At 37.0% G+C, this 16,387-nt stretch overlaps 1 pseudogene; it reads right to left on the reverse strand.

Moving 5' to 3' along the window:
• Positions 1–8,864: 8,864 nt before the first annotated feature.
• Positions 8,865–9,177, reverse strand: LOC102840938 (annotated as a pseudogene).
• Between the last annotated feature and the right edge of the window lie 7,210 nt (positions 9,178–16,387).

Consider the following 16,387-nt stretch of genomic DNA (forward strand, 5'->3'; position numbering starts at 1 on the left):
GAAGCTTTATTGTTTTTATTTGGTACACTGCTTGGGAGAAGAGGGGCTCCTGGGTGTTGACGATTCTGCTTCTGTTGCCGGAGAGCAAGGTTCAGGTGGAAGGTCTGAGGAGAGTAGGGGAATGCAGAAGGCCTTTCACAGGCTAGTCGTGCTTCAGGGTGAGCCTCTTGAAGAGATATTTGTCCAGCTCCACCTGGGGACTGGCCATCCTGAGGAGGTTGGTTAAGTGGTAGCCCGTCTTCTTGATAATTTTCATCTCCTCATCGAGGAAATGGTTCTCCAGAAAGTCACAGAGGTGGGGGTCTGTGTGCATAGCATTTACGGTGTCCAGATCTAGAAGGGACTGGTTCAAGTTCTTCTCCAGGTCCAGAACGACTTTCATGGCATCCAGGGTTCTTTCTCCACTCATCTTGGAACAGCTTCTGCACGTCATGGAAGCCAGTACAACTACTGCACTGATTTTGCTGTTTTAAGAGATGCTCAGCACTCTCTCACTTCTCCTTCACCAACTCGCAGTAGAAGTGTCCCACACATTTCAAGGCCACATCATCTTTATCGAAATATAAGCCCAGATAGAGATAGGGGTAAAAGGCCCGCAGATGCAGATTAACCAGATGGTTGACAGTGGCCTCCACTTCAGTGGAATAATTCTGACAGATCTGAGAGCTCATGGTTGGTTGAAGATGTGGAGCTAATCTCACACAAAGAAAATGGTGTTTAGCTGGTCCCAGTAACAGGGAATGGCCAAGAAGATGGTCCCGGAGAAAAGATTGTGCCTAAAGAGGATGTTAGAGGTGGTCTGAGACAGGAGGTGCGGGAATTCCTGGATCTGTTCCATTCAAATACTGTTGAAACAAGAGACAGATTCCCAGGATTTCAGGGTAAACTTCCACATGGTAGAATTTTGTAAGATCATTGAATTCTTCTTTGTGAATACCTTTTTTAAAACAACATAAAAGACGACTGTATACATGGACATCACTAGATGGAACACACAGAAATCAAATTGACTATATCTGTGGATTGAGATGGTAGAAAAGCTCCATATCATCAGCAAAACTGGGCCAGGGGCAGACTATGGAACAGACCATCAGTTGCTTATATGCAAGTTCAAGCTGAAGCTTAATAAAATTAACACAAGTCCAAGGGAGCCAAATTATGACCTTGAACATATTCCAATTGAATTTAGAGATCATCTGTAGGACATATTTGATGTATAAGGCACTAGTGACTGAAGACCAGAGGAGCTGTGTGATGACATAAAGAATATAATACAGGAAAAATACAAAAGGTCATGAAGATGAAAGAAGGAAAAGACCAAAATGGGTATTAGAAGACACTCTGAAACTTGCTTTGCATTGGAGAGATGCTAAAGCAAATAGAATGCATAAATATCAATATCCTAGGTGTTAGCAAGCTGAAATGGACAGTAACTGGTCATTTTGAATCTGACAATCACATGATTTACTATGCCAGGAATGACAAATTAAAGAGGAATAGAGTCACATTCATCATCAAAAAGAACATTTCAAGACATGTCTTGAAGTAAAATGCTGTCTGTGATAGGATAATATCCATACCCCTACAAGGAAGACCAAGGAGCTCTGGTAGCATAGTGGTTATGCATTGGGCTGCTAATCTCACGGTCAGCAGTTCAAAACTACCAGCTGTTCCACAGGAGAAATATGAGGCTTTCTGCTCCCATAAAGATTTACAGCCTCGGAAACCCTGTGGCTGGTCGCTATGAGTCGGAACCGACTTCATGGCACATAGCAACAACAAGGAAGACCAATTCAATTTTATAAGACGTGCAAGTTCAGGTCTTGTAAAATTCTATCATATGATCTCCAACATCAGTTCTATCACCAAGGACATATTTTTCCAGGGATTGATCCTTTCTTTTGGTTTCCAACCTTTCCATTCCAATTGCCAGTAATTATCAATATATCTTGATTGCATGTTTAATCAAATTCAGACTGAAGACGTTGGTAGTCTTCTTCAATTTCATCTGCATTGGCTTTAGCGGTTTGTTTATAAATTTGTACGATAGTTGTATTAACTGAACTTCCTTGTAGGCTTATGGATGTTATCCTATCACAGACAAAATTGCACTTCAAGATAGTTCTTGAAATGTTCTTTTTTGATGATGAATGCAATGACATACCTTTTTCATTTGTCATTCTCGGCATAGTAATCTGTGTGATTGCTCCTCAATTCACATTCTCAGTGCAGGTTACCTTTCTTATTTGCACCTTGTTTTTCAGAAGGAACGGTTCTCAAATTAACGTTTTATGGACTCATCTGTTTATATACTGATCTGTTTCTCTCAGTCCTTGTTTTTAAATTCTCAAGTAAGGGACCAAAAGACCCATGTAAAGTCAGGAACTTGCCCTCAGGCCAATTAATCATCACTGGGAGCAGTATCACATTTTAGGAATATTGCAAATTCTGCTGCAATAATGTAGATTGGGCAATTGGGTGTGGCAATTCCTGGAAAATAGTTTGTGAAAATAGACAAAGCAATAGGTATATGCTTGATGAAGGTTTAGGTAAGTTAAGAAACGGCATATTCATAATAAAACATGAAGGTTATACAAGGTTCAACAACAATTTCTGGAGTTTGACATATTGAAATCAAAAGGTGTTTTTGCTGTCACTGTAAGAAATGATTGGTTGGACTCTGTCTGATATTATCCTATCACAGACATAGGGTAGAGTAGCATTTCTCATGTTCTAGATATTTTATTACAACATTTTTCTAGTTAGGGTAAAAACACTGTCTACATTGCTACATCTAATGAAAAGGGTTTAATTAAAATTTTAATTTCCTTACTGACATGTTGAGGAAGGTTTCAGAAAAGGTAAACTATTGGTTACAGCTTCAATTACATTATTTAAACATAAAGGAGGATTTAGATGGCTTTTTAACACCCACTCTCTTCTAAGATCTTGATGACAATGGCAATAAATGTCCTAATAACTGACTTCAGGCTCTGAGAGTCTAATGCCTATGTTCAAGTTCAATTTTTTTTTTTTTTGTTACCTACTCTTTGCACATATTTTAACCAAAAATAAGATCCCTTCTAAAAAGTATAAAGACTGCCATTATAAATACTGTTGTTATGGAATACTATACAACACTGAAAAATAATGATGAATCGGTGAAACCTCTCATAACATGAATGAACCAGGAGGAAATTATGCTGAGCAAAATGAGTCAACCACAAAAGGACAAATATTGCATGAAACCACTATTGTAAAAACTCAAGAAAAGAGTTTCAAGCTACAAGAAACATTCTTTGATGGTTGCCAGGGGTGAGAGGGACTGGAGAGTAATTCACTGGTTAGAGAGTAAACTAATTCAGGTGATGGGAAGTCAGTATCAACTAGAGGGAGGCTGGCAGAAGAATGATAAAGTGAAGACACTGAGAGGAATGCAAGGACTAAAGGGGGATAGCCCTGCAACAACAGTATTTTGCAAGTAGATACATGGACAGATACACAGGCTGAATATGTATGGGAGGGAGAGTGGGAGTATACTCACCAATATATGAGTTTGACAAAGGGTATTTGTACATTTACCATTGCTGCAAACACACTATCAGTGTGGTGTTGGAACAAACCAGGGATAACAAGATGAAAATTTAGATATTATCAAACGTATTAAAACAAGGAATTGCTGGGCCTAGAGACTCAGAACCATAATCTCAGGGGACACCATAATCAATTGGCATAACGTAGTTCACAAAGACAGTGTTACTTACTTTGGTGAGTAGTATCTGGAATCTTTAAAGCTCATGAGCAGCCATCTAAGGTCCCACTATTGATCTCTCCATGTGTGGAAGGAAGAAGAGTGATGAAAACTGAAGATGCTTGGAATCAACTAGTCTAATTAACACCAGAACTAGTGGTGTCTGGCTACTACTACCCCACTACTCTGAAGGGGATCATATTAGAAGGTCCCGGATACAGTGGCAGAATTTGTGAAACAAAATGAAAACTTATTTAAAAAGATCAAGCTTACTGGTCAGAAAGAGACTGAAGGAAACCTATACTATGGTCCTTGACCACCCTTCAGGTATGGAACAGAACTCACCCTTGGGGCTTATTCAGCCAACTGGTAGATAGGTAGATAGGGGGGACAACAACAGTAGTACGGTATGTTCACCATGGAATGGTCAACCATTCAAGATCAAAAGGCCAACACTTACCTAAAGACAAAATTCAGAAGGGTTGTGAAGGAGGGTGGGATGCAAATAAGAACCATAGGAAGGAAGTGGGATCATGTGTTATATGGAGGGGATTACAATAATTGAGATGAAACAAAATGTATGATTTGTTGAATATAAAACTGATGATCTTCTCTGTAAACCTTCAATCACTTAACAATAAAAAATTTAAAAGAAAATAAATGTTGTTATTATGATAAAATAGAAAACTACTGAATGTGAATGTGGAAGAATAAGTTCCTAGTCTAATTTTTAAAAAGAAGGTAAATTATGATTAAAGTAAAACTATCTAGTAAATCATATGATCAAGAGCCAATGATACTGAAGGAAGAATTTCAAGGTGCATTGAAGGCATTGAGAAAGAATAAGGCACTGGGAATTGGTGAAATACAAATTGGAATCTTTCAACAAACTGACGAAGTACTGGAGGCACTCACTCATCTATGCCAAGAAATTTGGAAGACAACTACCTGGCCAACTGACTAGAAGAGATCCATATTTGTGCCCATTCCAAAGAGAGGTTACCCAATGGAATGCTGAAATCATCAGACAATATCATTAATATCCCATGCAAACAAAATTTTGCTAAAGATAGTTCAAAAAACGGCTGCAACCATACAGTGACAGAGAGCTTACAGAGGTTCAAGCAGGATTCAGAAGAAGATTTGGAATGAGGGATATCATTGCTGACACCAGATGGTCTTGGCTGAAAACAGAGAATACCAGAAAGATGTTTATGTGTGCTTTATTGTCTATGCAAAGGCCTTCAATTGTGTGGATCATGACAAACTATGGACACCATTGCAAAGTATGAGTCTTCTAGAACACTTAATTGTGCTCATGAGGAACCTGTATACAGACTAAGAGGCAGTCATTTGAACAGAACAAGGGAACACTGAATGGTTTAAAATTAGGAAAGGTTTACACCACGGTTGCATTATTTCACCATATTTATTCAATCTGTATATTGAGTACATAATCTGAGAAGCTGGATTATATGAAGAAAAATGTGACATCAGGATAAGAGGAAGACTCATTAACAATCTGGGATATACATATGATATGATCTTGCTTACTGTAAGTGAAGAAGACTTAAAATACTTACTGATGAACTTCAAAGACCACAGCCTTCAGTATGGGTTGCACTTCAACTGGACCGATGAATAATATCCATATAAATGGAGAAAAGATTGATATTGTCACAGACTTCATTTTGCTCAGATCCATCAACACTCCTGGATGTAGCAGTCAAGAAATCAAATGATGCGTTAGGCAAATCTGTTGCACAAGACCTTTTAAATTTTTTGAAGAGCAAAGATGTCAGTTTGAAGGCTAAGGTGCACTTGACCCAAGTCATTGTATTTCCAATAACCTCGTATGCATGTGAAAATTGGATGGACAGTGAATAAGGAAGACTGTAGAAGAACTGATGCATTTAAGCTGTGGTGTTGGAAAAGAATATTGAAAGTATCATGGACTGCCAAAAGAACAAACCAATCTGTGTTGGAAGAAGTACAGCCAGAATGCTCCTTGGAAGCCAGGATGGTAAGACTTTGTCTCTCTTATATTGTCAGGAGGGACCAGTATTTGGAGAAGGATATCATGTTTGATGAAATGGAGGGTTCAAAAAAAAGAAGACTCCCAATGAGTGGACTGGCACAGCGGCAGTGGTGATGTGCTCAAATGTAGTAATGATTGTGAGGCTGGCTTGGGACTGGGCAGTGTTTCATTCTGTTTTGAATAGGGTCGCTATGAGTGGGTACCAACTCAATGGCATCTAACAGCAACATCTAGTAAATGGCTTCTAATTCACAGGGATATTTTGTCAGGGTGAAGGGAAAGGGACTGCAACAAACTGAATATTATTGTAAAGTTTTTATTGTGAATTGAGTGAAAGTTTACAGGCAGATTATCAGTTTTACATTCAATAAACCATATTTTGTTTCATTGCAATGTTTGCAATCCCCCCTCCATGTACCATCAGTCAACAGTATTTACTTCTATTTACTTTTTTTCCTCCCATGTAAACATAGAAATCAGAAAATACGTATTCACTTAAATTTCCAAAGAGCACACTTTGAAAGCCAGCCTCTGGCCCACAGGCACACAGCGTTTCTCAGTCCATGGTTCTGGAGTCCTCAGCTGCTCTCTCTATATATACTGTAGTCTCTGCCACTGTCTCTGCTGTCGCTGCTTCTCTGTTTAGGATCTCATGCTTCACTCATGCTCTTCCCTCTTGATGGTTCTAGGATCCTCTGTTCCTGAAATAAAGGAGTAACTACTCCCCCCTTTTAGTTTACACATCTTCTACCTTTACAGTTGTGACAATCACAATTAGTCCTGATAACAATTATATACAATTAAAACATAAAATTCTATCCCCATCATCCCCAACCCCCTTTTCACCTATCTGGAAAAGAGGAAAACTCTGAATGTTATTCTTAACTCCACTTTTCTGTGCCCCCAAATCTAAACATTTCATTTTATTGTTTATAAAATAGTTGTCTTAAATACTTGAATATAATATGCTGTCCTAACAGAATATAGCACAAATGGGTTACTTTAAAGAACAGAAATTCATTTTTTCACAATTCAAGTTAGAAGTTTAGATTCAGAATGTGATCTTATGGAAAGGTCTTTCCTTATCATTTCAGCATTTCAGTCTTTGGCATTCCTGGTTTTTTTAATGCATGTTTCCATCTTCTGTTGCTGTCCTCTTTTCCCCTGTATGTGTATTTGTGTCTATTCTGGTCTTTTAATCACTCAGAACTGAATTAGATTTAGGATCCATCTTACACTAGTATGAGCTCATTAACATGACAAATGGAAACCCCCTTATCTGTAAGCAGAGGCATATATATAGACATTGGAGTTAGGATTCTAACACATATTTTGGGGGGACAGAGGTCAATCAATAACAACGCTATAACCAACACTCTTTAGACATTTGAAAGATGTGCCCTTAACATGGAATTATTTAAAACTTCTGAAATTTGTATCTTCAAGCAGTAGAAGAGGCTAAAATAGAAATAATTTATATATTCGAGCAAGGGAGATGTGATCTCATCAACATCAATGTCCTCTGCCCATTTGTGTCTTTGTCTGGGTTGAGGAATAAGTGTGTGCCAACCTCCTTTACTGAGTGCTAGGTTAGCATGCTCATTTTCCTCCACAATTTATGCCATTAGTTCTTTTTATCTAGATATAATCTTTATCTAGTTTTGTTGTTCATTGATTTATTCTTATTGTGAGATTCACATTTTGAAACAATCATCTTCTCAACCAGTCTCATCAATGCCAATGAATAATGACCATTATAATAAGAATTGTACTTACTTTGGATAATCAATGGTCAGGAGTCCTGATGTGGGAGCTGTAGGATAAGCACTGGACTGCTAACCCAAAGATCAGCAATTCAAACCCACTAACTGCTCCTGGGAAACCCCTGTACAGGGTTGCTATGAATCAGGACCAACTCATTGGCACTTAACAACAACATTCAATAGTCAACTACTAAAAATGAGTTCTTTAAATTTTGGCAGATTTTAATGTTATCTTGGTGTGGTGCTGTGGGTTAATGTGCCAGACTGCAAAACTGTTTGAAATGCAAGCTTGACGGTTTTAGCTCACCAGGTGCTCCTCGGAAACCCTATATAGGGTCGCTATGGGTCAGAAATGACTCAACGGCACTTAACAACAACAACGTTATCTATCTTTTCTTTCATTTTAGGCATTTTATTATTAAAATGTCACACACTTTGTAAAATCCATGTGCTCTCTCCAGTTGTGAATCTAATTTTTAAAAATGGAGATAGATAAAATAAATGTAATTTAAGCTTCTGTGTATTGCATCTAGAGTCTGTAATCTAGATGAGAAAAATTATAAAACATTTGTCAGTCACATAGAGGGGCAGATGGCCCAAAAGGAGGTTTGTTGTTAAGTGCCATTGAGTCAGTTTCGACTCATATACACAACTTTCAAGATGGGTTTGGACTGCCGACCTTCTATTTAGCTGTCCAGGACTCCACAAAAGAAGGTAGGACCATTAAAATTAAGTAAGATTTTGCACAAAGAAAGACAGAGTCCCAAACCACGCTAACATTCACTTGTTTGGACCTGCCCAGTATTAGTCATTTGTCAACCTGATTATATAGTAATCAGAAGCTGAGCAGTAAGAAATTACATAGTGCTGAGAAATTCTTCAAATGGATTTGTCTCTAAATTCATGGCCTTAGTTGTGCCATCATTTTGGCAGCATTTCTGTTGTGGTTTAAATTAATACTTTACTTTGTTCTGTGTTTCCTTTTTGAAACTACCCTCCCATGTTCTAGATCCAAACCACTTTGAGAGTTTATGTTAGGAGTTTGTGCCTGGAACAAAATAAGTTATAATAAACACCTGTTAAATGAATGAATATAAATAGGACAGAGTAGTAGAATCTTTTATCAAGAAGTTAAATTTTTGTGTGTGTGTCTGGGCCCCTTTGACAGTCTAAGCCTATGAACTCTTCTCAGAATGAGATATATATATATATATATATTATGACAATTATATAATATGTTTTTTCTGATCACTGCTTAATTGTACAATGAATTAATGACTAATTATACAACATTTTACGTATTGCATCAGAACTAGGGTTTCTCAGTGACATTAAATTTGAGATCTTCAATTGTGAAGTTAGGGAATAGATTCATGTCAGCTTTACCATACATTTGCTTAAGCTTAAAAATTTCCTTCTCCAGCTCTTGCTAATATTCTGGGCCAGTATCAACAGGTCCTGCAGACACCTGCAGCTTCGATTTGTATTCTCTAATATTGTCCACAAAACGTTTCTGTATAGGATCGTGTTCCTTGTTAAATGCCACTGCTGATGTTCCTCTGCAAATGAATTGAGACTGCAGACCAAAAGACAGAGGAAAACCTGAAGACCCGCTGGAGAATCATGATCATGCTTACTGTGCCTTGTACTTCATTCCCAAGCAGCCAGGGAGCCACCACTGCCACTGTTCTACCTCAGGATAATTTTTTTTTTTTTTAATTAAATGTTTTTATTTTGCATTGAGTGAAAGTTTACAGGGCACTTCATCAGCTTCACATTCAACCATTCATATAGCTTGTTTCATTACATTGATTATTATCCCCTCCATATATCATCAGTTTACAGTGTTTCTTTCTATCCTCTTTAGCTTTTTTTTTTGGATGGGGGGGACTTTTTGGAATTTACATTCTTGGGTTTTAGGGAAGGTTTTTACATTTGTCTGTGGATATCCAGGGCTCATGTATGAGATTACTAACAAGCATTCCTGAATAATCAGATGAGGGACAGTTTGCTATGTCTACTAGGTAGCTAAAGTCTGATCCTCAGAGCCTATGGTTTGGACGGTCAACAACGCTTGGGCCCACAGGGGCTTGGCCTTCTGACCGGGTCTGCATGGTCTGCATCCGAATCCTCCTTATTTATTGATTGTTTAAGGGACGCTGCCTGTCTTAGGTGGTCAGTGTGAATTCCTCAGTCTTACCAGTCATTGAGACTCAGGATAATATTTTTAATGAATAAAGTAAAATACATAAGATTACCAGGAAATCAAATATAGTGAAAAAGTTATCAAAATATTTTAAAATTTTAGATTTAGCAATATATGTGCTTCTTTATCAACTTATTTAATGCAATAATGTAATAACATAGCTCATAATTACTGAGGGGTTGTGGTGGCTCCATAGGATAAGCATTGGACTTTGAACTACAAAGCCAGCAGTTTGAGTTCACCAGCTGCTCTGTGGTAGAAAGATGAGGCTTTTTGCTCCCACAAATATTTACAGCCTCAGAAACCCTGTACAGGGTCACTATGAGTCAGAACTGACTCCATGATACTTAGTAACAACAACAATAATTTTTGACTTAATGATGAATTTGACAATATTTTGAGATATTGGCAAAAACTGTAATGTGATATGAAAATATATGACATTACAATGACAATGTGCTAAGGTTATCACCTCTAGATCTTGCCATCAGCTACTCCATTACTCTGGCCCCATATCTTTTCTTACCTGAACCCCAAAGCAGCCCTACTTGTGCTGAGTCTCTCAAAGTTGTTCACAAAAGTTGACCCCCTAAAGATTTTTTCTTTTTGTTCTTTTCCCACTTTGCAAGCAACACTCAAAAGGCCCCCTATTCCAATCCCTCTCCAGAGGAACAAATCATGCCTCAGGCAATCCAAGGAATGCTTATTCGCCAACTCTGGTTTACTCAGCAAAATCTCAAAGATACAATTCTGGTTTAGTCTTGCACCTTATGTGGTTTCAGGTCTATGGATGTCAATATCACTGTATTTATTTGGGTTTCATTTCCAGTCATCCAGGTTTTAGAATTCATACTGACCTTATCTCCTTGTCTGGCATCACAGACCAGAATTCATGCTGCCAAATGTATACTAACTAGTTGTCTGCCACCCGGCTGGTTGGATAGATGCTCCAGCCATTTCTGGCCTCACCCCGCAGCCACCTACATTTTATGTGAAATTTAGAGTAATCAGTAGTTTTCAACTACATTTTAGGGAACAGCTCATGACAAACCCTTTTCTCTAAGAACTGCCTCAACTGCATATTTTTAAAGAGGTTCCCATTCTTCACTTCCCATTATAGTTTCTGATAATTCCCATGCTTGAGTTCTCTGGATCCTTCATCCACTCCTTTGCTTCCTTCTCTGGAGAGCTAGATCTTACTCCTTGTATTCTCTTTCTGTCCGTTGGAATCCTATCATGAGTTGACAGCTTGTCCTGAAACAGAGATTACTTTACACCCCTGATTTTGAGTTTTTCTCTTTGCTTGGGCTTCTCCTAGTTTGTGTGGTCTAGACCTGTCTGGAGTCCTGGTGTGGCACTGTAGGATAAGCACTGAATTGTTAATTGAAACGTTGGTGGTTCAAACCAGCTGCTCCTAAGAAACCCTGCACAGGGACGCTATGAGTTGGAACCAAATCGACAGCACTTAACAACAACATGCCAATATCTATCTACATCTGCTGAACCAAACACGAATTTTCTACCTCTTGGAATATTACTACACATTTTATTTTCCAGTGGTTCATGCAAACATCAACTCTGCAGCAAGATCACTTTAATCCTGCTCTTCTGTTGTTTCTACTTCTCTTTAATCTTCTTCCCAAAATGAGCTGATGAGGTCCCAAATGTCTAAGTCAGGTTGTGAGAATAATTTTGTTTCTTCGAATCATATCACTGGATATGATGTGGTGTGGTGGCCCTGTAGGATAAACACTCGACCATCTGCTCCTTGGAAACTCTATACAGGCTTGCTATGAGTTGGAACTAGCTCCACAGCACTTTACAACAACAACAACAAATATCATTAGATGCTCTTAACAGATCAGTAGTCTTAGTTATTAAAATAGGGATATTTTCCTTGGTAAATGAACTGATTAGTAATCTGGTTTTCAATTTCCTGTGAATTTGATTAATGGGCAGCAGTGATCAGGATCAGTGCACTTACAATTGAGCTATTGAAATTGAATTATTCAAAGTCAAAGATTAGACTCATGGTGAATCCAGTAAAAATACCTTTATCAGTTTTCTAGGACTTTTGTAGCAAATTGTCACAAAGTTGGTGAACTTAAAACAAGAGAAATTTGCTCTCTCACGAAAGTGTGAGATCAAGATGGAAGATGTCAGCAGTACTACACTCCTTCTGAGGGCTCTGAAAGGAGAGTCCTTCTTATCTTTTCCACCTTCTGGTGACTGTTGGTATTCCTTTGCTTGTGACCACATTACTCAGTAGTTTTCTCCGTCTTTATATCACTTTCTCCTGAGTGTCAGTGTCAAATCTTCCTCTGTTTTTTTTTTTTTTTTCTCTTGTAAGGACATTTGGAAACCATATGCAGGGTCGCTATTCAATAACACTTAAAAACAATAATAACTAAAGTCAATAATGATGAAATTAAAGTATTCTACAAAATTCTTCAGTTTGAAAGTGATCAAACATGCAATCAAGATGTACTGATAATTACTGGTGATTGGAATGCAAAGGTTGGAAAATATAGCCTTGGTGATAGAAATGATGCTAGGGATCACATGATAGAATTTTGCAAGACAAATGACTTATTCATTACAAATACCTTTTTAAAACAACATAATGCATCACCAGATGGAATGCACAAGAGTCAAGTTTACTACATCTGTGGGAAGAGACAGTGGAAATGCTCAATATCAGCAGAAAAGGCCAAAGGCAGACTGTGCAAAAGACCACCAATTGCTCATATGCAAGTTCAGGTTGAAGCTGAAGAAAATTGAAATTAGTCTACGACAGGTAAAATATGACCTTGAATATATCATAACTGAATTTAGAAATCACTTTAAGAGCAGATTTGATGCATTAGAAATGAATGTTCAAAGACCAAAAGAGTTGTGGAATGACAACAAGAATATCATATAGGAAAATAGCAAAAGGTCATTAAGAAAACAAGAAAGAAGGAAAAGAACAAAATAGATGTCAGAAGGAAGTTTGACATTTGCTCTCCAGCATAAAGAAGCTAAACCAAGTGGAAACAATGAGGAGGTAAAACCGCTGAACAGAAAATTTCAAAGGATAGCTTGAGAAGACAAAGTCAAATATTATGATGATAGATGAAAAGACCCAGAGTTAGAAAGCCAAAAGGGGAGAACATACTTAGTGTTGCTCAAGCTGAAGGAACTGAAGAAAAAATTCAACCTCGACTTGACTACAAAAAGATTCTATGGACAAAATATTGAATGATGCAGAAAGCATCAAATGAAGATGGAAAGAATACACAGTCACTGTGCAAAAAAGTAAGTAAATAAAATTTAAAAAATGGTCTATGTTTAACTATTTCATATGATATGAAGGAAGCATATGAAGGAAGAAGTCCAAAGTGCATTGGAGGCATTGGCAAAGAACAAGGCTCCAGGAGTTGATGGGATACAAATCGATATCTTTCAATGAACTGATGCGGCCCTGGAAGCACTAACTCATCTATACCAAGAAATCTGAAAGATAGCTACCTGGCCAACTGATTGAAAGAGATCCATACTTGTGCCCATTCCAAAGAAAGTTGACCCAATGGAATGCGGAAATCATCAGATAATATCATAAATATCACATGCAAGTAAAATTTTGCTAAAGGTAATTAAAAAATGATTGCATTAGTACATTGGCAGGGACCTGCCAGATGTTCAAGCTGGATTCAGAGGACATAGAATGAGGGATATCATTGTTGATGTCAGAGGCATCTTGGCTGAAAGCAGAGAGTATCTGAAAGATGTTTACCTGTGCTTTATTGCAAAGGCTTTCGACTGAAGAATCATAACAAGCTTTGGGTAACATTGTGAAGATCAGGTACTCCAGAACACTTGATTGTGCTCATCATGAACCTGTACATAGACCAAGAGGCAGTTGTTCAAACAGAACAAGGGGATACTGAATGGTTTAAATCAGAAAAGGTGTGCGCCAGGGTAGTATTGTTTTACCATACTTATTCAATCTGTATATTGAGCAAATACTCTGAGAAGCTGGATTATATGAAGAATAACGTGACGTTGGGATTATAGGAAAACTCATGAACAACTTGTGATATGCAGATGATAAACCTTTCTTGATGAAATCAAACAGGACTTGAAATACTGATGAAAATCAAAGACCACAGCCTTAAGTATGGGTTGCACCTCAATGTAGAGAAAACAAAATCCTCACAACTGGACCAATAATCAGCTTCATGATCAATGGAGAAAAGATTGAAGTAGTCAAAGACTTCATTTTGCTTGGATCCACAATTAATACTCATGTAAGTAACATTGAAGAAATCAAGTGATGTATTATATTAGGCAAATTTGCTGCACAAGATCAAAGATGTCAGTTTGAGGACTAAGGTGTACCTGACCCAAGCCATGGTAATTTCAATAGCCTCATATGTATGTGAAAATTGGACAATGAATAAGGCAGACCATAGAAGAATTGATGCATTTGAGTTCTGATGTTTTAGACTGTAAAAAGTACCATGAACAAAAAAATTTGTGTTGGAAGAAGTATAGCCTGAATGCTCCTTAGAAGTCAGGCTGGCAAGACTTTGTCTCTCATATTTCGAACATATTAGAAAGGAACAGTCCCTGGAGAAGGACATTATACTTGGTAAAGTGGAGGGTTAGGGAAAAAGAGGAAAACTTTCCAAGAAGATGAATTGGCATAGTGGCAGCAGCAATGGGCTCAAGCGTAACAACAATTGTGGGGTGGTGCAGGATCGAGCAGGGTTTTCTCCTTTCATGCATATGATCGCTTTGAGGAGGACTAACAATGAAGCACCATTGTATAATTTCAGGTTCTAGATGAGCTAGGATGATAGATGTTTGGAACAATATGAATAAATTGGCAAGATGTAAAAGAAAGAAGTCAGAGCTAGTGATTTAGCAATAATTGACACAAAGACTGTCTACATTTTAAAAAATAATATTTTAATAACTATTAAAGCATTTGCTTAATAAATATTTGAATATCTGAATAAATTAATGAATTTCTGAAGGCATCATGACATTTTTGGAAGCCTGCACTTTCCTTTGCTGTTGTAGGGTTGTTGTTGTTGTTAAGTGCTGTCAAGTTGTAGGGTAGTGGATAAAAATGTTTTAAGAAGGAATTTTTAAACCACTAAAAGTTTTTTAGCACAAAATTAAGGGTTGGAGTTCCAAGGTATTTTCCTAGGATTGTGTAATCTCAAGAGACAGCCATTGCCATTCCTGCAGGAATCAGTCCCTGAATCAATATTGTAAAAATTGAGAAATAAGTTTTTGCTAGTGGAATAATTGATGAATTTCAACATTAATATATCACATTTGCCTGTGGTATTTTCCTTTTGAAGTGTACCAATTATATGAATACATCTAATTTATATCTCCCAATTTTGGGGAGAAAGTTTCTTTTTTTCTTACTGTTTTCCCTAGAGGATTGCTTTGCTTACTAGAGAGTGTTATTCTGAAGACTTCCTTGGACCACTGAGGAAGCACATAAAACTGTGAAAGTAAAAGCAGTGGTTCTTTATGAGTTATTACTCATGAGTAATTGCTCTGACTAAGCCTTCACAGATGTTAGCCTTCAGTGACTGCTATTTCTGGGTTCACATTATCAGCAGGAACCAGAAGTGTAATTTTCTCTTGACCCTCAATTTTAGCAGAAAACATACACTGAGAAAGTATAGAGGAGGGAAATAGGATTGGAAAATACCAATAGTAATAATATAAGCAGCATGCACAACAAAAGAGATTTTATTTAACAATATTGCTGAGTCATTAATATTGCAATAACACTGTACTGATAAACAGTTTTTGGTTTACAGAAGACACATATGGTAGGTAGTCTGTGCTGCATACACATTTCTCAGGACTTCCTGAAAACACCCTTTATAACACATTATATTCTACATTAAGTGAATTGCCTATTAGTCAAGTTTTAAAAGGAAGAATTGAACAGTATTTCTGCTTTTCGGATTGAAGTAAATGAAACCTTACTATTAAACATTATGACTATTTTTAAAAATCAGCACACGTTTTTCAATATTCTATTTTTATTGTTATTTAATTTTATATGTAAGATAAAATATTTTCTTACAGTGTAATTGATTTTTATAAATATCAGAAAATCAAAGATCTTTGAAATAATAATAGTAAAAATAATACTTTTGTTATCTAATGTTTTAATTCATCAAAATTCTTTTGTATTTTTTTCTTGAGTTTATCTGAATATTAAATGAACATCCAAGTAAATGAGAGTTGGCTTAAGTATACCCACATTCAGAGTTTCAGTATATGAAATAAACCACTGAGAAAAAAAAGTTACAGTATTATACATTTTCTTACCAAATGGAAATAAGACTCACAGGGAGGAAGCGAGATAACTGTTGTTGCACTGAAGGAATTGCAGTCATTGAGATGAAACAAAGTGTCTGATTTGTTGAATGTAAAGCTGATGATCTTCTGCGTAAATCTCTCAGTTCACAATAAAAAAGTTTTAAAAAGTAGTTTTTGCTACTTTCTATTTTCATTACATACCATTATTGTTTCCATCTTATTTTATTGTTAAAGGAGAATGTTTAAGTTTAAGTGATCCCACTTGTTAATAGACCCTTTCTGGTTCATTC

Source organism: Chrysochloris asiatica, unplaced genomic scaffold (assembly GCF_000296735.1).
Source record: "Chrysochloris asiatica unplaced genomic scaffold, ChrAsi1.0 scaffold00362, whole genome shotgun sequence".
Classification (NCBI taxonomy): Eukaryota; Metazoa; Chordata; class Mammalia; order Afrosoricida; family Chrysochloridae; genus Chrysochloris; species Chrysochloris asiatica.